General features: G+C 36.4%; 1 long non-coding RNA gene, 1 other non-coding gene and 1 pseudogene across 2 annotated transcripts; 1 reads left to right on the top strand and 2 right to left on the bottom strand.

Moving 5' to 3' along the window:
- The first annotated feature begins 12,497 nt into the window (after positions 1-12,497).
- Positions 12,498-17,845, top strand: LOC113332739. The gene is made up of 3 exons (XR_003351701.1): positions 12,498-13,725; positions 14,003-15,085; positions 17,465-17,845. It is a non-coding gene; the product is annotated as an uncharacterized LOC113332739 (long non-coding RNA).
- Positions 12,514-12,595, bottom strand: LOC113333399. Its single transcript, XR_003351973.1, has one exon. It is a non-coding gene; the product is annotated as a small nucleolar RNA snoR14 (small nucleolar RNA).
- On the bottom strand, positions 12,743-12,871 carry LOC113333402 (annotated as a pseudogene).
- Positions 17,846-23,455: the final 5,610 nt, after the last annotated feature.

Here is a 23,455-nt window from a genome sequence, read left to right as displayed (position 1 = left end):
TTATGCATGAATAATTGGTAATTATTTATTTTCTTTAATTTATAATTTATAATTCACTCAATCACTGCTTTTGCATAGTTTTTAATTGTTTGAAAAATTTTCTTCATTAGTTGTGATTCAATTAGATAGGTTATGCTTTGTTTAGATAATCCATGCTTAGGGGATACAACTAATTTTTGAGAATTTGCCTGATTATTTATGAATTAAGAAATAAGAGACTTAAAAGATAATTAGAGTTTTGAATTATTTACCATAATTTATTCGTGTGTAATAGTGGAATCAGTGTCTTGGTTGTTCCTAATATATTGATATCACTTTATTTGAGTTTGCTATATTTTTAGTTTAAAAATTAAATCTAGAATCTTTTTCTGTCACAAGTCTTACGAACCTTTTTACTACAACTCAATTGAAAATCACATCAATTTCCCTTCGGGCCTTTAACACTAGTTAGCAAATGTTCAAAAGTTGCTTCTTTGTCCTCCATGGAACCTTCTAGCATCATTGAGATATGAAACTCCTTGTGGTTTTCTAGTCGGGCGGCCATCTTCTTTCTTATATATTGGCATTGGGTGAGATTATCCTCAACCGCTCCACTTAGGTGTCCCAATTGTTGCGAGAAAACGTGAAACCCACAATTTTCATCTTTTGGGACGTCGTCGGTACCAATAACGAACTCTTGAATAATTGGAGGGAGTTGTACGCGATACTCTTGCAACACCGGTTGTACTACCTTCCTTGGACGACCTCTTTTCTTCGCAACATCTCCTTGTCTTTCTTGACTCTCAAGAGGTAGAGTGCCATTTAGATTCAAGTTTGAGACCGTTGGTATAGTTGAATCCTTCCTTTGCCGACCCCTTTTCTTTCCAAAAAATTCCACACTTGCTTGACTCTCAATAAGTGGAGTGCTATTTAGATTCAAGTTTGAAACCGTTGGCGTAGTTGTTTCTTTCCGCGGATGACCTCTATTCTTTTTAGCCGGCTCCTCCTTGTATTGCGCCTCGGTATAAACATGTCCGGATGGATCGCACTTTGTACTCAAATGCTCTTTAATTTGTTCCCTTTCGGATTGATCGCACTTTGTACTCAAATACTCTTTAATTTGTTCCCTTTCGGATTGATCGCACTTTGTACTCAAATACTCTTTAATTTGTTCTCTTTCTTCTGCCCTCGTCTTTGTGGCAGGTGGTCTACCGTTAGGATCTTGTTTCGCCGGTTCTTGAAGTTCTTCCATAAAAGGGTAAACAATCGGCATCAACTTGTGCTTCATAGTTTGTTTGTCCAACCTATTCAACTTGGGGTACTTTTCAAGGATTATTCTCCTAAGTTCCATGTCGCCAAACTCTTCACCAGGATCTTCTCTTGGAGCCGGTTTGAAAGATAATTACTTCCAATAAGGATCGATATCATCAAGAGGAATGGGATTTTTATACCTACCAAGCATATGACGACATGGAAGTCTGATAGCCTTCATTATCCTATACTTACAAGGAGTGCTCGGGTCGTCATACTTTTTATACTTTTTAAACAAAGCGAGATGTTTCATCATAAAACGTATTGCCCAATGCGAGACGTTGCAATGTATACCAACAAGCATCCAATTATCCTCCTTAAACTCCCTCAACTTCCGGAAGCTACTTTCTTGGAATTGCTTTTTTATCTTGTTGATATCATTATTAGTGTACTCATGGATAGCATGTTGCACCGTCACAATCGCATTTTGATTTGTGAAAAGTAGACCTTTTAGTCTCCCATGAGCTTGCTCTACCATACTTGTGGATTCAAGTTTGAAATGTTGATAGTCGTAAGTAAAAGCATACACAAACCTATCTTTGTGTGGCCTCAACCATTGTTTCTTGCAGTATTCCACTACTTTAGGGTAATTAGTCCCCCAATCTTCCTCGAACTCCTTCAAGTTTATCTCATATCTTGCAACACTCATCGACCAAACCACCTTATCCCACGCTTTCATGAATAACCCAAACTTGATCTCACCTTCTTTCCATTCTTCGTCTTCTTTCTCTTTCTCCTTCTCTCGCTCCTCTTTAGTTAGTTTGCTAAGACGTTCATCTTCCTCTTTTTCACGTTTAGTTCCTTTCTTTGCCTTCGGTTTTTGGATATGACTTCTACAGTTATTTCTAAGATTGCATTGTATATGCCAAGTGCAAAGAAAATTTTGTGCATTGGGAAAGACTATCCTCACGGCGTTCATTATTGCTTGCTCATTGTCGGTGACTATGACCCCGGGAGTCTCGTCTTCGTGGTAGAGAAGATTCAAAATTTCCAATGCGCAAATATAGCTATCATCCTTATCACGATCCATAAAACACCACGCCACCGTGAACGATTGTTATCCGAGATTTGTCCAACAATGTTCAACAAAGGCATGTTGTACCTATTCGTCTTATAAGTACAATCCATGAACAAAACTTGGTAAAAACAACGCGCCATTGAATCATATCGGGATGCACAAGAAAAATACGATCCACCTTCCCCTCCGATGACTCATGGTGTCTCACCGTGTAGTTGTATTTGTGTATTAACCATTTTGATTCTTCCATCACCTTTCTTCCATCCCATTCAATTCTTTTAATAGTTGCCTTGGAAGCATAAATTGTAAACAATGAAGAGAGGTTATTCTTGTCATCCCTCTTGAACTTACTAAGGAGCTTGCTTGGTTTAATTCCCCAACTTGTTCTTACTTGTTCGAACTCGTGCGGTTTCAACTTGGCAACTTGACAATGCCCAATAAGAGTTTCGGATCTTTATGGTTATGCCAACCAACATCAACTCTACTCATTCTCCACACATTGTCGGTTTCTTTGTTCCTCCAAAAAATAATCTTGAATGGTCATCCACACTTCTTTGACTTGGTATTGTACACCCTAGTCGTCTTCTTATCATACACATAACCCTTTCTCTTGTGACTTTCGTCCGGCGACCCATAACACTCGCATACCATTTCAAACCGCGTAGATTTTTGTTGGGTGTGTTTCACTAGAACACACATCTTCTATTTTGCTTTCTCAATAATCTATTTGACCGCGTCATTTTTATCCTCCCATTCCAAATCATTAGATAATGTGCGGAAGTATCAGGACCCCTAATTTTCTGAGCTTGAGGCTGATCCGTCATCAGTACCAATGCAACAATCTACAAAACATCAAAAGTTAGTTGATATGTATTACCAAGGTCGGCAAGGTCGACATATAAAACCCTGCGGACTACAAAACAGCCAGCACGTAAGAAAAATTTAACAGTGCCGACCAGACTAGAGTCAGCAAGGTTCGAAAACTTGAAAATGCCGTCTTAACCATTTTCAAGTAACGACTCATGTGTTGTAAAACTGAAAGTCAGTATGGTGTAAATTTTCTACCCTGCCGACACAAATACTTCTCATTAAAAGTCGGCACGTTGTTGAAATACAAACCACGCCAGCGTGTTTGGTCGGCATGATCGACAAGCGTCGACCCTGTGCAACAAAAGTGAAAAAACAAAACCAAAATCCATCATTTGCATGAAAAAATCACAATCTTCACCACGTATGTTGTCTACCTGATTACTTGTAGCTCCATTCTCTTCTCCTTGGTCATTGGATTCTATGTTTGGCTCAAGATATTCATCACTTCCATACCCATCATGAGTTTAAGGAAAATAAAAGTGAGGCTCATGCATGTAATCCATTTTATCATGGTATGGTAGATCATCATACAAGTATTCATATGTAGGAGGAAAGTTAGAAGACTCCCCCACTTCAAAATCAGGATTTGAATCACTCATATCACAAATTTCTCAAAAACGCTAACCCCCCCCCCCCCCCCCCCCCCCCCCCCCCCCCCAAAAAAAAAAAAAAAAAAAAAACTTCTTCATTCTATCTCTAAATTATTTCTATAACCCAACTTATAAATCAACTAACTAATCTAACTAATTTAACTAATCTAATCATTTTAATTAAATTAGTGTTAATCATTGTGGGGGCATTTTAGCCATTTATAAAATACAAGGTTAAGGGGTGGCTTGGTTTTACTTCATAATGACCAGATGTTGTCTTATTGGGTATACCCCAATTAGTTTGTTTGGATATACCCCAATCAAGCCAGGTTTTTTATCATGCAGTCGTAGGCCCAAATTAATGGGCATAATCCCCAATTTAGTCAGGTTTATTTTCAGTCAAGGTTAGAAAACTGGGAAGTGAAAACTACAGGGAGACTCATTTTTCAGTTTCTCTCCACCGTGAAACCCAAGGACGGAGAAGTTCACGCGCGCACCCATTTTATAGAGGAAAATTCCTCCGAAACCCATTATTTAAAAAATCATGTTTTCGTCTTTTTTTTTTTGTTTTTCTCTTCTTCTTCAAAACTTTTTCTTCTTTCTCCCCGATGAATGAACTTTTCTTGTCTGGATGCAATGAAGAGAGAAATTATTGATTACACTTTTGTTCCATTAGGTATTGGTTTAATGGTTTACCTGTATCTACAGACCTTGAGAACCACCGTAGATCTAGCTGGAGAGTGATCATCTACAGAAGATTTAAGATCTGATATAATTACCGGTAATCACTGAATCAGAGAGTGAATTAGAGATGTTCGAAGTTGTTTGTTTCTCCAAGTATAAATTAGATCTGGTAATTGGGTGTTTAATTATGTGGTTGTGTTTTGACTTTTCACTTGTGTGAATGAAATTGGGTTCGAATTGTGTATGCCTAGGAAATATTTTTGTCCTAGGTAATCATGTAGAAAAACGGACAATCACATAACACAATTTCATACTTGAGAAATCCTTCGAAATCATTAGCAGTGGACTGTTATGTTGGGAGTCGGTGGTTGTATGAACAACAGTCTCTAAAACCTTATATTTTAATTGCTCTTGCACTGTTGTTATAATTAGAATTCAATTTTGGCGTTCGCGTTGTTTCATTGCAGATATGAGGAGAATTTACCTGGTGTGTATTTGTATTTGTATGTACTGCGGACAATAGAGCCACCAATAATGGTGATTAACACTTTTTTTAGTGATGGCTTTTAAGTACCCAGCTGAGAATTTCAGTCTCTACTTGTCCGATGACGGTGGGTCAGAGCTGACGTTTTACGCTCTGTTAGAGGCTTTTCATCTCGCCAAGTTCTGGATTCCATTTTGCAAACAATATAAGGAGGAGTTGCAATTGCTGGTCCATTTTCATCTTCCTAAACACAAATCACAAGGTGATATTGCAAATTTAGAATTAATCTTTGTTTCAGTTTGTGGAGTAATGACCTGCATCTAACATGGAGGGAGGTATTTTGGGGAGGCAATGGAGAATCTTTCATTTCAACTTAAAAAGTGATGCTCGGGCTATATTTTTGAGGATTTTTCAAGCTCGAAATTTTGATGGGTCAGGGCTTATTGATGCATGGCTCTAGCACATTTTCTAGTTGTTGGATTAACCTTATTTGTCGAAGCAGAGGTACGTAAGTGTTTGCACACTCATCTGGATTATTAGTCGGTCTTTTTTATAATGCCAGTACGTAGACATGTTTGATACTTATTAGTAATCTGTAGCAAATGTACTGTCATTTGCACAACCATTTCAGTTTAATAGGTAAAATAACATACCTTCGTTGTGATGTTTTGGTTTGATTTTTTGACTGGAACACTTCGTGATAACTGTATCTTTATATCAACCTTGATTCATTATATATCATGTTGTACATTTGCATTACTTTAGGATAGTGTATTTTAATAGGCAGGTTCGTGATATTTAAGTGATTAGCCAATTAGGTGCTTGAGGTAGATAAATGCTGCAACAATTTCATAATATGTATGTGGTATATAATGCAAATGCAAAATAACTTTTTATGCAGTGCAGAAAATGATTGCATAATACGTTATGCAACTATTATTGTAGGTGCATGATAAGTTATGCAGTCTTTTTTTGTTTGCATAACTTGTTATGCAGTCCAGAGAATGGTTGCATAACCCGTTGTGCAACTACTTTTTTGTTAGTATTGAAACCAACAAAAAATAAGGTTGCATAACTTGTCATGCACCTACAATAATATTTACATAACATGTTATGCAGTCGTGAAAATATGACTGCATAATGCATTATGCATCGAGAAAATTGTTGCGCAATCTTTTATGCATCGAGAAAATAGATGCACAACCTGATATGCATCCGTAAATATGGATGCATACTGCATTATGCACCAATTTTTTATGTACACACTAAAAAAAAACCAAAATAATGGTTACATAACTTGTTATAGATGCATAACTTTGTTATGCAGATGCATAATTTGTTATGCAGTCGAGAAAATGGTTGCATAATTCGTTATGTGTCTGCAGAATGTGTTATGCATATTTTTTTGTGGCTGCATAATGGTTGTGTACTCAATTTTCGAAATTTTGCCTAAAATGATGATCACCTCTGTTTTTTTCGTGAAAAACAAAAATTTGATATTGTTGTTTGTACTCATTGCATAGCTCTCTTAAAAAGATTTCCAACGGCATAAAATTTGTAAAATTGCAAGGCGCAGATTTTTAGATATGTTATATCCAAGTTGCGTTGCCAATTATACCTCTGATGCATAACCCATCATGCGGATGCATAACCCGTCATGCAGACATTTTTAATAATTTCATATAATTATGGGTGTCACGGAAATAATTATGGGTGTCACGGTACCTAAAATTAATTGTAGGCCTGACAATGAGAATATTATTTTTTTTGGGCCTGCGCTTAATTTTCGCGGAAGTGAAAGGCTTCTGGGGAGTCTCAAGCAGTTTTCTCTTGGTCGTGGATATTAACAGGGTCGCAGGGCCAATTTCTTTTTGGAAGTGATAAACCCACGGTGTACACAAAAAGTAACCACCAGTGACCATCGTCTGTTTTAATACTCCTCTTCTTCTCACGAGGACTTCTTATGTGATCAATAACAAACACTCATCTTAGAGAAACCTAATGTATCAACTGCCAACATACTTCTTCTCTCTTTCCCTAAAGCAAAAACAAAGTCTTATTTCTAATTTGTTTTCCTATAAAGCTATTAAAAAGCTGAGCAAGAAGAGGTGGAGCACCAGAGCTTTGGGTGGTCCGGTTTCTTAGTTTTTAATAGTATATTTTTTTTATTCTTTGGGTAAGAATGGAAAGTCTCAGTTTCTCGGAAAGAAACTCTTCATTTTATGAATTATTGTCATAATTCTCCACTCGATTATTGTCATAATTCTCCACTCTTAATGTTCTTTTACAGAATAGGTTCAATGGAATTACTAGTTGAGAATCTAGCCAACTTGATCTCACATATCCTTGGAATTGGGATTAAGTTGTTCTTAGATTTGGTTATCTCACAGACTCCAACTTTCAGTTTCAGTATGGTGGTGGAAGGTGAGGAGTGGTGGCTGAAACGACTAACTAAACAGGAAGGCAAAACTTTTTTTTTTCCGCTTTTTGCAAACTTCCGTAGTCTTTAAACTTTCGACCTCGACCTGTATATAACATTTATGGGCCCTGTGAACATGAGGGGTCTTTCTCTTTACCACATATCAACTTTTCCGCAAAGGATTTAGGTAAAAAAAACTTTGGTCTGGGACATTGGTTAAGAAAGAAGGTTATTATTGGGATGTCACATTCCATTAGAGGGCCGTCACCTAATAGGATAAAAATGGGTCATCCAGAAATAATATCAAAAACCCCTTATCTCAAATAATTTTGTAATGACTGAATAACCCTTTAGTTAATTTTAATATTATTTAATTTAATTAGATAATAATTAATTTCTACGGTTGGAATCAATCCAAACCTGGACGTAAAACCAATTTCTACGGTTGGAATCAATCAAAACCTGGACGTAAAATCAATTTCTACGGTTGGAATTAAAAGGAACCTGGACGTAAAATTGAAATTTACGACTAGGTTGGCGAAAGGAAAATTTAGTAAACTAAACCTAGACGTAAAATTGAAATTACGGTTGGAATTCAACTAAACCTAGACGTAAAGTTGAAAATTACGGTTGGAATTCAACTAAATCTGGACGTAAAATCACTTGTACGGTTGGAATTAAAAGAAAACTGGACGTAAAATCGGATTTTACGGTTGGAATTAAAAGAAACCTGGACGTAAATTGAGCTTCTACGGTTGGAAACTAATCCAAACCTGGACGTAAAACTACATACAAATAAAATTTTATGGTTGGAATTAATCATAACCTGAACGTAAAATCACTTCTACGGTTTTTAAGTTTTTATTTTAGTTAAAGGGTAATATAGACATTTTGTACATGTGTTAGGATATCCCATAACTAGGAATTACCAATAGGTACTATTATGGTAGTCTCAGTTAATGGCAGGTCCACCCACTAAAGCCCAGTAAGCATAGGTCCATAATTAAAAGAAAACATGAAACTAGACCTAATTTTTTAAGCCTAGGTCCTGTACACGTGCGAGACACATGTGACGTATTATCATAATTCCCAAAACACCCCGCAAGTTTTTTTAAGCTAAGAAACACGTTCGTTTCTTTTTCATTCTCTCAATTTATGTTTTCAGAGAAGAGCTCTGCAAGTGAAGATTATTTGAGGTCCTTGTTCGATTCATGAGTTCGAGCTCTGCAAGTGTAATCGGTAGGTGGATTTTTTGTTCTTACTTAATCATCACAACGATTTTTTGTTCGAGCTTTGCAAGTTTTATTCGAAGTTTTTCCAGTTTTTTTTATTCGATCCATGGTCTAATCGTTGTGGTGTTTGATTAAGATTTTGATCTCCATGTTTGATTTCTTGATTATTTACTAGATCTAGATGAATAATCACGTTTTTGGTTCATTTCGTTATTAGATTTGATCTAACTAGTTCCATGTTTGATTTCTTGATTATTTACTAGATCTAGATGAAAAATCACGTTTTTGGTTCATTTCGTTATTAGATTTGATCTAACTAGTTCCATTTTGTTGTTTTTAGATTTTTTTTTTGTATGAAACAACAGTCGGTATATCCTATATTGACAGAAACCTAGCTTATTTTGAATGAAGAAGAAGAAGATGCATCGTTATGACTTACGACAAGAAGATTTGTTGTGTTTCCATGTATGTTTTCTTATCATCTTCTTTGATTATTTTTTTTCGTTTTTCTTCTATTGATTGTATTATGAAGATGAAATCGATTTTCCTGACGTTTTTATGTTTTCAGGTTTTTTACAGTTTGTTTTTGTGTATGAATTGACAGTACATATTTGGTGTACTAATATAAAATTCTTATGATTTACGAGGAGAATATTTGTTTTCTGTTTCCAGGTATGCTTTCTAATCATCTTGTTTGATTATTTTGTTCGGTTTTCTTCTTTTGATTTGTTTTTTTGATTGTATTCTGATAATCAAATCGATTTGATTACGCTTTTATGGTTTTTAGGTTTGTTACAGTTGTTTTTCGTGTATGAATTGACAGTACATATATGGCGTACTGATACAAAACTCTTCTAATTTTTTTTTATTTGAAGTTTTTCCATTTTTTTTGGTTCGATCCATGAGTATGTATGTATAATACTGATAGGAAGTGCTATTTGCTGTGTTTTTGCTCCTTTTTTAGTCTTACCCTTCAGTACTTATGTGAAATACTGTAATATGTCTTTCGATTCTCTTATTTTTCATAGATCTGTCACCTGTTGTTGTCATACTGTTGATTTGTAGTTCATGAATCTTCAGTACATATATCGCATACTGATAGGAAGTGCTCCTTGTTATGTTTAAGGAGAAGTGAAGAAGATGCAGGCATACAGTGGAGCTGCAATAATGGGTGTTGCTGTACAATAACCTAATCTTTTTACTAAAGGTTCTTCAACTTTTTTTCCCAAGTTGGGTACTACTATTGCGGATAGATTACCTTCTCAAATTAGGCAGACCCTGAAGTACGTTCAATAATTGATAGTGAGAAGAATCGTCAGTTTAACAGCTTGGAGCTCATTGCTTCAGAGAATTTTACATCTCGCGCAGTGATGGAAGCTGTGGGTTCTTGTCTCACAAACAAGTATTCAGAAGGGCTTCATGGTAAAAGGTAAAGATGGTGCTTAATGTTGTATTTTCCCTGTATTTGTATTGAAATGCATTTGATCATTTCATTCTGCAATGTAGGTACTATGGTGGCAATGAGTACATTGATGAGCTATAGACACTTTGTCAACAAAGGGCTTTGGATGCATTTCACTTAGACCCAAAGAAATGGGGAGTTAATGTCCAACCTCTGTCTGGTTCTCCTGCTAACTTTGAAGTTTACACTGCACTTCTCAACCCACATGACCGTATTATGGTAAGTTGAGGCCTCTTTCTCTTTCTCTCCAATTTTTTGAAATCAATTTTGAACCCCTAAGGGATGTAATCAACTCTCCTTTCAAAATATGGGGTTGTATTAATTTGTTCATGTAATTGGCACAGGGTCTGGATCTTCCTCATGGAGGTCACTTGTCACATGGATTTATGACTCCTAAAAGACGGGTATTTGGGACTTCGATTTATTTTGAATCGATGCCCTACCGTCTTGATGAATCAACAGGTGCTGCTCTGCATTCTTATATTGTGTAATGACTATGTGGTATATTGTTGTTCATTTATAATTCGTTGATAATTTGCATTCATTACCAAATTCACTTGCATGCCTTATTGATTATGATATGCTTGAGAAAACTGCCACCCTCTTTCGACCAAAACTCATCATTGTTGGTGCTAGTGCTTATCCTCGTGATTTCGATTATCCTCGAATGAGAAAGGTATACACATATCTTTTGATTGTCAACAGTTGTGATTCTTAGTGATCAGAGAATCATACTAGTTAACCCATTACGCACACCTAATTCCCTTTCCTGCTATGTTTCTTGAAGATTGCAGATTCTGTTGGGGCTTTTCTCATGATGGATATGGCTCACATAAGTAGTCTCGTTGCTGCATCTGTACTTGACGACCCATTTGAATACTGTGATGTTGTAACAACCACCACTCACAAGGTACACCTAGTCCCATTCATGAAGTCTGCAAGACTGCAACTACTGACACCAACACAAGCAACATTTGTTTTTATTGGTTTAGGTTCAAGGGTCATGTTGTTTACTATGTCTTCTGTTTCAATTTGCAGTCATTACGAGGTCCCAGAGGTGGCATGATTTTCTTCAAGAAAGATCCTGTTCTTTGGGTTGATATGGAATCTGCGATTAACAATACTGTTTTCCCAGGGTTACAGGTAACTAAAACGGTAGCGGTTATTTGTGATTTATCATTGGTTCAACATTTTAACATTTTTTAGGTTTGTTACAGTTGTTTTTCGTGTATGAATTGACAGTACATATATGGCGTACTGATACAAAACTCTTCTAATTTTGTTTTATTTGAAGTTTTTCCAATTTTTTTGGTTCGATCCATGAGTATGTATGTATAATACTGATAGGAAGTGCTATTTGCTGTGTTTTTGCTCATTTTTTAGTCTTACCCTTCAGTACTTATGTGAAATACTGTAATATGTCTTTTGATTCTCTTATTTTTCATAGATCTGTCACCTGTTGTTGTCATACTGTTGATTTGTAGTTCATGAATCTTCAGTACATATATCGCATACTCATAGGAAGTGCTCCTTGTTATGTTTGATTCAGTACGTATATGAAATACTGAAATAGATGCTCTTTGTTACGTTTGATTCAGTACTGGAATTGGATATGGAGATGATCTGGAACTGCAGTTCAGAACTTATTGCAAGAAATGACAGATTTTGAATGATAGGAACATGAGTTGTTGTTGGTTCAGATTTGCAAGCTTGTGAAATCGGTGGTGGTCTTGATGAAGTTACAAATTGGTTGTGACGTGTGTTTGAAAGAAGGTGTGCTGCAAATGGATTTGGAGGAACATAGAAGGTTGGGTTGCTACATTGTATGATCCTACAATGTATGTGAGTAATACGTTTTCTAATTTATTTATCATTGATTCTTACAGATTTGTACTCTACCTGGAAGCAGTGCAGCAAATATGTACTCGAATTTGTAAGCATTCAGATATATAATCGGATTTGTAAGCAATACGACAGATACGTACTCAGACATATATGTACTCAAATTTGTAAGCAGTGTAGCAAATATGTACTCGAATTTTTAAGCAGTGTAGACACACACGTTTGGTAGTAATGGGCATTATGGACATTTCCATGTTTTAATTAATTTTGGACCTCCGGATAAAAAAAAATTCCGGTTGGACCCTATTATAAATAACTATATGGGCCTAGGACCAAACAAGAAATTTTTCATCCCATACCTAGTTTTTTGGACATTAAGAATCCAAGTGAAATCCCTCTATCGGAGTGTGACGCCCCAATAATAGCTTTCTTAAGAAAAAAAAAAGAAAATTTGGTCTGTGCCATGACTCGCAAGAGTGGTTGGCACTTAACCATTGGTAAGCATTTCCCGTGTTTTTCTAAATACACTGCTTAATCCATCGATTCATTCTAACACCCAAATAAATGGCAATCATTTTAAGATAAGACCGGCTCAGGTTTAGGTGTTTTTCTAATTCCCAAAGCGATCAGAACCTGTCGAGATTCGAAAGTAACATCACAGAATTCAGTGAATTATTGAGCAATGAATCTTATCATCATTTCGCTTAGGGATTAGCTTGGATTGGGGCAAGTATGAATAATATGTCTTGTTTGATGAAGTCTCTGAATCAAACTAGGATCAGAAATTCGAAAGAACAAAAATCAAATGTTAGAACAATCTTAAGAAAGGAAAATCATTCCTTTCCATCAGGATCGATTCAAGAGGAAATGGAAATGTGAAGAAATAAATTCCAACACAGTTCCCCTCGTATATTTGTTATATGCCCTTGTCTGAACCGAATGTGGTCTCAAATTTCCACATCCAGTTATTCGAAGGCAAATCAAAATAAAAATTAAGCTAAAACCCCAAGCAAAAAGAAATAAATCGGAACATGGAAGTTCAAGGTAAGCGTACTAGATGTATCAGAGCTGATTGAAGGGCTAGATTGAAAAACAATTAAAATTTTCTATCAAGTCCAAAATCAAAAAGCTCTGAAAAAAAATCAATTTCTAAGAACTAGAAAAAGACTGAATCAATTTATGCCTCATCACTAAACCAGATATGAAACTGAAACTTGGAAGAAAAAAATCTCCCTGAAACTCATACGGCTACTCTGAGAGGCATTAATATAATGGAACTCCCAAGTAACCCTAAACAAATAACAACTAAACAAGAAGCAGGATGCAAGTTCAACTAACAGTTGAGGAATCGGCAGTCGAAGCAGTGATGGGACTTTTAGGTTGCTGTAGGCTTTTCTTTTATGGGAGAAACTGGAGGCTGAATTAGGGTTTTGTAATCGTTTTCACCAAATTGACGGATTTACCCTTTCGGATCTTATTTTCTCTTTTTGGGCGGTGCTGTCCCATAACAGTCTTTGATGGCAAACAAGTCAGTTCAGTGAGGCAAGCAGTTGGGAATGGACATCCCATTCCAACCGAGAGGCCGGAGAGGTTTCCCACGTCCTTTCTGGTAGGCAAGTAATTATATATATTCATCCGATTCACTAACATTTGCGAGAATCCTCTGATATGCTAAGTCCATTTTAAGTTAGTTCGCAGTAACGGCCATACTTTAGTTTGTTGCACATCCTTTGTTCGACGAAATTCCCGGAAGAACTGAATTCATTACTATGTCACAACGGATTTGAGTTCGCGGAGGTTTTCAGAAATAGGAGTTGTTAAAGTATGTTTACTGGTAAGCTCATGCATTCAGGTCTTTTCAAAGTGTTAATGATTTTGTTTAAAATTCGTAAAATGTACTCACTGATCTTTTTTTTTGCTCTTGTTTGAAGTTGTTAGCTTTGTGTTTGGGTTTACAAACAATACATACTAGAGTTGTTTGAATCGGGTATAAAGATAAATATACTGCCTTTATTGATTTATATGCAGAATGTAGTTTCATGGTTGATGCAAGAAATGTTCTCCGTTTTATGAGAAATCCTGACCAAGTTTCTTGGACTTCTGTTACACAGGTTTGCATAAAAGGGTATTGAAAGGATTCTTTGAGTTTGTCAAAGAAATGTTGCCATGTTGGGGATGAATATGACCTTGTTGCTTTTTATTGACTAGTGTGATCACTGCATGTATGGAACTTGAAAATGCAATGGAGAAAATTGCATTGCTTCATGTTCATATGATAGATCTTGGGTTTGAGCACTATAGCTCTGTGATAAGTTCTCTAGTTTCAAATCAACGTTTTATAAGGACTGCACTTTGACAATATATATTTGAAGCGTGGCAGCATTGATTACGCTCGTGAAATTTGTGATGAGAAGATTGAGAAGATTAATGTTTTAGGGACATCTGGTGACAGCTTACGAGGGAGGAAGATGGGGTTGAACTATTTGAGAAATTTGTGAAAAAGAGGATCTGAAATCTGATCATGTATGCTTTACAGCTGTTTTAACAGCTCGCAACCATAGAGGCTTCTTGGATTAAGGGATATGATATTTTAACAAAATGAAAAAAAAAAAGTGGTTTGGTCCCTGAACTACATCAGTTGGCATGCATGATTGATCTTTATGAGCGAACTGGGCGTCTTAGAAAAGCAAAGGAGTCAATTTAAACAATGCCTTGTGCTCGAAGTGTTAGTATGTGCATCACCATGGGCCCTTGGAGGGTTCATTAATGAAGCAGAACTTGGGAGGGAAGAAGCACATCACCTTTTTATGCTGGAGGTCAAGAATGTGAATACATAGCACTCTCGAGCATTATGCACAAGCAGGTGTGCTGGAAGAAGTAACAGAGGTTAGACATTTGATGAGAGAGAAGGGAAATAAAAATATCTGCCTGTGAGGTTGTCTAGAGTCAGAACACAAAAATACATGGTTTCTCAATAAATGATCCATCTCAACCTTGGGCACCAGAAATCTGCGGAATTAGCACGCTTGTATTTTGAAATAATGTGTTAGTGTACTGGAACATGTTTCTTAATGATGTAAACTTGTTGCACAGAAAGCATTAAGATTCAAGACTTGATCTAAATTAGATTGGTGGAGTACGAAAGCCTCTGCAGAGCCAATGCACTCATTCAAGTAGACTGCAACGGAGAAGAGGTATGTTTATCCTGACTACAAATATTTACTAGAAACGAAAGCATGTATTTGTTCATTTAGTATTATATTATGATTTAAGTATTCAAATGAAATTAGTTTGTTCTTCGATATTGGTTTCCCTTTATTCCATGTTTGTTTAGCTGAATGAGGTGGGAGAATTTGCTTGAGAAAACTGAAAAACTTAGTGAATATGAATAACGAGAACCCCAATACCTTGTGCCTCATTTATACAACATCTCAAATATAGATAAAGATAGAAAGTGGACGAGGAGATGAAGGGGAAGAAGAGAGACTTCAATTCACAAAGTACAAAATTTCGATTAAGAAAAATAAGCTTATTTGAGGAAACCGACATCCCTATGCAAATAACCACTAATCTGTCTCGCCTTTCGGGTAGAGAATGAGAAATGATTAGATTCTCCAAACTTACTAAACTTTTTCAATCAGCATAACGACAGAAACCATGTATGGAAAGTTTAAACCCGGATATCACTGTTTAACACCAACAAAATGGAGACTTTTATTGAATAATTTAATTCTTAGCCGAGTACAATATGGCCACGTTAGAATTACACAAGAAGTGGCCATTATAATACCTACAAGTCTTGATTCATAATCGACCTTTTTATGCTTGTCTTATCAATATTCAAACATTTTATATAATATTAGCATATGATAATTTGAAGTTTGTGATTTATATAGCTTTAAGCTTTACTCGACAGCGAAACTTCGTGTCGGATATGAGTGTCATCTTCAGGAATTTCTATATTAAAATCTCCACTGTATCTTCTACGGATAAAATAAATCTTGTTTAGGCAAGCACGCTTTCTCTGCAATTTTAATATGATTGAACCTTCAGGAAGAATCATTTGGGCTATGAAACGACAAATTTGTGACTCTTCTCCTGTTAATTGCAAAGTGAAGTCATGGCATATTCTAAAATATCTCATTACCTAGTCTAACCCAGATGACGGTTTTAAACGTAGATTTGACATAGTCTTTGTATCTTCCACAACATCCAGATACATCTACATTACACTTAAGTCTGAACTAAGTAGCCAGATATCACAATTTACTTGTGAATGCTGGGTACATTATTGAATACTCTCTATGGATTCTCAAGTATTATATTCTTCTTATTTTTAAGACAGCGACCTAGCAATAGCTGGTTACCCAAGAAGTGTCATCACAAGTTTTGAAGCATCTAAAAGGAAAATCTTGCAAGATTGAGTAAGAACACATCAAAAAATTATAATTTCTAGAGCTGCATTTGAGTATCATAGTCGTGTTCTTTCGTTTTCTGGCTAGTTCAACTATATTATCCTTACCCACCTCAATATGAAACAAGAAGTACAAAGTTAGGTGTAGAATATATGAAACAGTCCCCATGTACAATTGAGATGATTAATGAGCACTGTGGACCCTAACCTTGTTTGCCATAAACTAGGACACTTATGCAACCACCAATCTATCTGTAAGATTACATAGTGATCACAATCTAATACAAGATCTAATAGTTTATGCACCATTGGCTATGTCAGCGAGAGGATGGCGGCAAGTGCTTATCATTTTCATTATTTTATTTTGGGTTTTCTTTTGTTTAGATAAGACAGATGCGAATTATATGAATACCAGAACTTTCACACTACAACCTTTTAACATTTTCAAAACTCTTGAAAGTGTTTTTTAGTGACAAAATATTATGCTAAGTAGGTTAATTTATGACTAGGTAGCTATCACATTCCAATACGGCTGAACAATTTGATTATAAGATTGAATTGTACTCAGATTTGATCATATTCATAAGGTCTGTTCAATATAACATTCATGTAAAATTACGTATAGTATTACATTTGTATATTCAACAAACATTATGTGTATCACTGTAACCTGATATCTGCTAAACTGCATATATGTCGTGTCGATTAAGGCTCTAGAATCATAGGCAGTTGAATATTTTCCATTCACATTTTTATTTTCTGTTACAAGTTGATAAAGAAATATATTTATATAAATTTTTGATAGATATGGAAAGTTCTCTGACCATAGTTGCTCTGATCTTAATATAATTTAACAGACGTTTAGTATACTGCACACTAATTAATACGTACGATGAAGCATAAACAGCTACAACGATTCCTACTGTAGTTGCAGAGTTTACTGTTTAGTGTTTACTACCTCGACGCTTTTCTAATAATAATGATTAATGGAAACAGAGTTTTGTTTCACCTAAGTATGGCTATTAATTTTGTGAATGTAACTTCTCAATTGCTCGCTAGCGAGAAAAATGCTTCTTGTTTTCTGTGTGTATTTTTTTCAAACACTAAAATGCGTTTCTCCATGGGACATGTATAACTAAACTGTGTGGTGGTGGTGCAGTGACATGTTGCTCATTGGTGATATAGCTTGAGAAGGTAGAGTCATTTTACGGCATAGAGTTCATGTTGCAGAATCTAATATGGCATCACAACATAGCTGATGGCATTCATGACAACAGCGCAAGTAAAAAAGTTGTTCCGGTTAGAAGCTGCAAAAGGGTAAAGTTTTCTCAGGAAATTCGGGTTGGAAACTTGAATTACAAGAAATGGATATCAAATAAACATGTTACAGAATTACAAAAAATGGATATCAAAAATAAACATGTTACAGATTTTGACGTTGCACCAGGACTAATGTGTGTATGGTACATAATGTGATAACAACCTTCACCAACTTTACCATGGATTCTGCGTTTAATACATTTTTTATTTTCTTGTTTCAATTCGTTGTACAATCATTTTCTTCTTATGTTTATTCCCAAGTATTTTGGGCCTGCACATGAGTGGGGGTGATCTTACAACTTATAATGTCCATAAGGAGCAAGGTTTAGTTTTGATGAATTGTGTAAGCCACTATCTACATATTTTAGGAGACAACTTCAGATCTCCAGTTGTGAGAATCAAAATCCAAATCTTTCGATACATTATATTAAGAGAAGAAAATCTCCGGGGTTTGGATGTTTAGATCCATTTGGTATTATTAACACCTTCTATCTCATTCTGTACCAACCAGAATAGATTCCATCTTTTCCGTCCAACAAACACCATTCTAAAGAATTTAGGGGAAAACAAGTTTCCAAATATTAGTTTGATGTCTTTTTTTTCTTTTGAGAAATTTATTCTTATGACCCTGGAAATTATGAGTCTTTTACTCTTTTGGTCCCAGGGTTGTTTAATAAAATTTGCAAATTATTTCAGTGGTCCTGGAATATTATAACCGGTGTGCATATTGCCTGCACATAAAATCAGTGTGCATATTACCTGCACACTATAAAATATGAAGAAAATTTAAAAAATTATGTACAGAAATCAGTGTGTATATTTCCTGCACATAAAATTAGTGTGCATATTGTCTGCACACTACAAAATATGAAGAAAATTTAAAAAAATTATTTAGAGAATAAAAAATTTCATGAAATAAAAATTTGGTAGTTGTATTTACGCTCGTTGTGTAGCCCTTTCAAAAAGCTTTCCAAATATATAAAATTTGTCGAATTCTTACGTATGATTTGTGAGACATGTTATGTTTAAGTTGGTATGACTATTATACCCTTAAATGATATAATTTATCATTTGATAACATTATCAAACATCTTTATCCAAATGACCCTCCTTCTTTTTTAACCTGGCTTGATTGGGGTATACCCAACAAGACAAAATCTGGTCATTGTGAAGTAAAACCAAGCCACCCCTTAACCTTGTATTTTCTAAATGGCTAATATGCCCTTGTTTAATCAACACTAAAAATTCTGATTAGGTTAATTAATTGAATTTAGATTGATTGAATAGATTAAAACTTAAGAATTGAAGTTATGAAATTTTGTTTTTGATTGAACTTTTGTGGGATGATTTTTGATGAGATTTTTTTTTAATTTTGAGAATATCTCTTGCAACGAAAATGAAGTACACAACCGAAACACTTCTAAAAGGTGATTGAAAATCTGTTGTATGAAATCATACACAAAATCAAAGAAAAAATCCACACTTTCAGTTCTGAAAGTATGAAAAGTCGGCAGGGTCGACTAGTGAAGATCATGCCGAGCATAGTAGGCCGGCAAGGTCGACGATTGAAGAAAGTGCCGACTTAGTGCGGCCGGCAAGGTATACGAATGAAGAAGATGTCGGTTGTAATATTTTTGACGCACAGGAGACTGTTATAAATGCGTAGTTAGTCGGCGTGGTATTGATTTATTACCCTACCGTCTTTATGTGGTCGGCCTTTATTAACTTTCTTACCCCGCCGGTTAGAATTTAGCCGGCACTGTAGTAATCTTATAACCTTGCCGACTTTGGTTATCCAAAAAAAAAAAACTGAATTCTAATAGATGCAATTCACTTTATTCATGCAATTTTGGTTACTACATTGATTGAAACATAAAATACAACTCATTGTCGACGGAAAAACGAATGCACTTAGCATGTGCATCAAGCCTTTGAACCCCTAGGTGACCATAGTGGACGAGTTATAGTCTCGTGAGGGTTTACATAGAGGTATACCCACAAAACCTATACGAAAACTTCTAAAGCCATTAATCTTCCTCCTCCGAAGAAGACGATACAACATCCAAGTAGTCTGGGTTATCCTCCGGGATTCTTTCTGCCAAGAAGTGATAGCTTGCATCGAAAGCGAATGCTTCCCCCTTTTCCTCTAAGTAGCGCGCTTTCACGACTTCGTGCTACAAAAACACAAAAACAAACTTACATTTGTTAGTGGTGTTTCATTGGAAGATAAAACAACATGGGTCACGTAAAACAAACCATAAAAATACTCACAAATTGTTCAATGGACAAGGTGAAGGGTCGAGTGTTAAAAATCTGAGGTTTGAGAGATAAAAAAGCAAGTATCGCGTTTTCGATGACTTGGTGCCTAGCGTGCACTTGTTGAACACTTCTTGCGTTAGGATTCCCAAACTCTTGGCTAAATTTATTGTGTACCTTAGCCCAAAAGGTTGTGGAATCCACCCTTTCGGAGGATTGACGTCTAAGTCGTTTTTCCGTGTACCAAGCTTTGGTGATTGTCAAATCTTCATTAGAATCAAATGAACCCATTGTTATATGTATAGAGCTATTGGGTGAGTTAGATGGAGTGTATGATAATATGATCTTTGGAGAGTATATGCAAATAATTGTGTGTTGTTTTGTGGAGATAAGTAGTGTATTTATAGGATGGTGCCCAAATTTGGCCGTTATAGTGTATAAGTACAAATCAATCAATGCAATTGTACTTGCAAAAATTTGAAATTTAAAACCGCCGACGATGTTTTATTTACCTAGTATGCCGACTAAGACTGGCCGACATTGTCGAAATTTTGTTACCATGCCGACCTTATGATGATTTTAGGCATCAAGAGATCAGTTTCTTTTGTGTATCCGCCGGAACTGTATTTGGTCATTAGCATGCCGGCCTTGGTATGGCCGGCAGGGTAGGAAATTTATAACCATGACGACCTTTGATGATTTTAGGCATCACGAGAACATGCAATTTTCTGTTTAACCGTCAGAACTGTATTTGGTCACTAGCGTGCCGGCCGTGATGTGGTCGAAAAGGAACAAAATTTATAACCATGCCGACCTTTGATGATTTTAGGCATCAGGAGAAGCTATTTGCTGCAACACATAGCCGGCATGGTCTATAATATAATACCCTGTCGGCGTTGTAGCAGCCGACAAGGTTTTGATCTAATTATCCTGCCGACTCTGGTATGCAAATAATTTCTGGTGTCAGGGTCGGCTGTCTGACAGTTCAAAACCTTGTCGTCCCTGGTGTGGGCGGCACTGTAACTTAAAAAAGCATGCTGACATATGTATTGAAACTTTACATAGCTAAAAAAACCATTCATTCAACAACTAGAAATCCAACACTTATTGTCCAAAATACGAAAACATGTCCCATAAACCTTAAAAAGAAACATTTGTCCAACGATTAACCAGAAATAAACTAGAGACTGCATTCATTCACCACCACGACCACGACCCTATTTAGGAGCACCACCACTACTACTATCTTCACCACCACGACCACTACGAGCCCTCTTTTTGTCAGCATTCATCTTGGCTTGTGCTTCCCTCCTGGATTTTTCTTCCCTCTTTACTTCAGCATCAGCTTGCTTGAACAATTCATGGGCATCCTCATTGTCAATATTGCAAGCATAGTCAATATGCTTGCTTTGCTCTTCAATCGACAAAGGCTCTCCTCTATCTTTCACGCAACACAACACCTTCACAAAGGTCTTCAATTGCTCCTTCTATTTTCAATTAAACAACAAACAATTAATAGAATGATTCGATAATGTAATCCTAAAACAGTAAGAGAAACTCTAAAATACTTACAAAGACTTAAGACTTATTGCTGGGTCTTTCGATGCCATCTTCCTCTTACGAGCCAAATCTTCAGCAGTCGGTTCCCTAATCACAGTAAGACGAGCCCAACCCAAGTACCACGTCATGTATTTCTCACTAGCTTCATGACCGGTGGTCACCTCATCCAAAAGACTCACATCGATTTTACAGGTACCTCTTCTTTCGTCCCAATGTTCTTTAGTTGGTGCTGGAGCGTAAGAGACGTTAATAGTTTTTTGGGACGTGGTGCATTCAGCCCTGTTCACAGTAAAGAACGACTTTTCTTCATCGAAATGAGGTTCTTCTTGGACGTAACCCAATTGTCGCATTACCCGATGTGGATCGTACATTGAATATCCACCATCCGTAGCCATTAAGGGTCCATAGTATAATGCAACTTCATCTCTCATTTGGATTAAACCTTGATTTCTAGCATCTCGATATGGATCAAATAACACATCATCCACAGTCAATTTTTCGATGGCGATTCAGAGTTTGATAAGATTTTGTGGCATGTCCTTATCCTGAGTACCCTTAAAACTGTACCTTTGCGCTCTTGGCTTATCAACCACAACATTCGCATCCACTTTGACGTAGGAGTTGGCTTTGAACAAGGAAGGGAAGTGCTCATATATCCAAACCTATGCAAAAAAAAAAAAAAAAGTTTAGTAAGAATCTTATCTTACGAGAATTTTGCAAATATAAATGATTTAGACAATAAAATTACCTGGAAGAGACATGTGTTTCCGTTAACTTGCGCAGTGAGTGCCCTAGAACACTTTGTCAACTCATTGTTCAAGAAGGCGACCACCGCAGTACCCCAAGAATACCCATGCACCTTATCTAAGGGATCCAATATTTGCATATAACTGGCGTCGACCAAGTTTCCGGAACTTTCGGGGAAGATACATTTGCCCAGGACGTATAGCAAATAACCTGACGCGGTAGCATTGATTCGCACGGGGTTCACACTTCCTTCCCTATCAAAGATTTTATTGGTGTCAAATAATGTGTCCCTCAACTTCTTCAGATTAAACTTCTTGCTTAGACGACCATCCTTCTTCTCAAGTATAGACTCCGTCTCAATCTGATTCCAACCGAACAATTTCTAGCTCAATTTGTAAATATTCTTGAAAGAAAAATCATCATCGAATCCCTCACTGATTGCTTTTCCCTCAACCTCGAGGCCTAGAATTTGATGAGCATCATCGGGAGTTATCGTCATCTCATCGAATGGGAATAATATTGTATCAGTCTCTCCGTAGAACCTCTCACAGAATGCAGATACGGTAACTCTATCATGCTCAATATTCGAACTCTCCACCGCAGGCCACAACCCGGAGTTCTTGACAATCACTTGCACCTCATTACATTCTAGATTAAGATCCCAAGTATTAGTCACTGAACACGAAGCTTGGCGCCTCATGAGACGGACGACATGCTTGTGATCCTAAATACCAAAAAAAACAAAATGAAAAGAAATACAAACACTTGACGCAAATTTAAGATAGTTACACACTTGAATAAAGAACAAAGATGGATTGAGATTACTTACGATAGTATTATGGATCGTACATGCCCATGAGTCTTTGTATCCAAAAAGAACATTTCCACCATCTCTTGGGGTCCCCTTTGGAAGCTCACCTTTTTTCAGTGTAATCATCAAGTGAGGGGGAGGCATGTGGGAATTAGCTGGTTTAGTGATCACCCTCTTCTTCTTTCCGGTTTCAGTTGAAGCTTCAGTTTGTTGAACAATAGCTAGAGTTTGTTTTCCATCGCCTTCTTCTTCTTCTTCTTCTTCCACTGCCTCTTCAATAATTTCTTCTTCGATTTCCTTATCTTTATCTCCATTACCATCATCATCATCATCATCATCATCATCATCATCATCATCATCACCTCCTCCAACATTAGGCATTTCTTGATCACCATCATCATCATTGTTACCTCCTCCAGCAGCCAGAGTGCTTTCATCAACATCATCATCATCATC

Source organism: Papaver somniferum, unplaced genomic scaffold (genome assembly GCF_003573695.1).
Source record: "Papaver somniferum cultivar HN1 unplaced genomic scaffold, ASM357369v1 unplaced-scaffold_132, whole genome shotgun sequence".
In the NCBI taxonomy this organism is placed as follows: domain Eukaryota; kingdom Viridiplantae; phylum Streptophyta; class Magnoliopsida; order Ranunculales; family Papaveraceae; genus Papaver; species Papaver somniferum.
The sequence above is the reverse complement of the archived record's forward strand: the minus strand, read 5'-3'. Positions and strand labels throughout refer to the sequence as shown.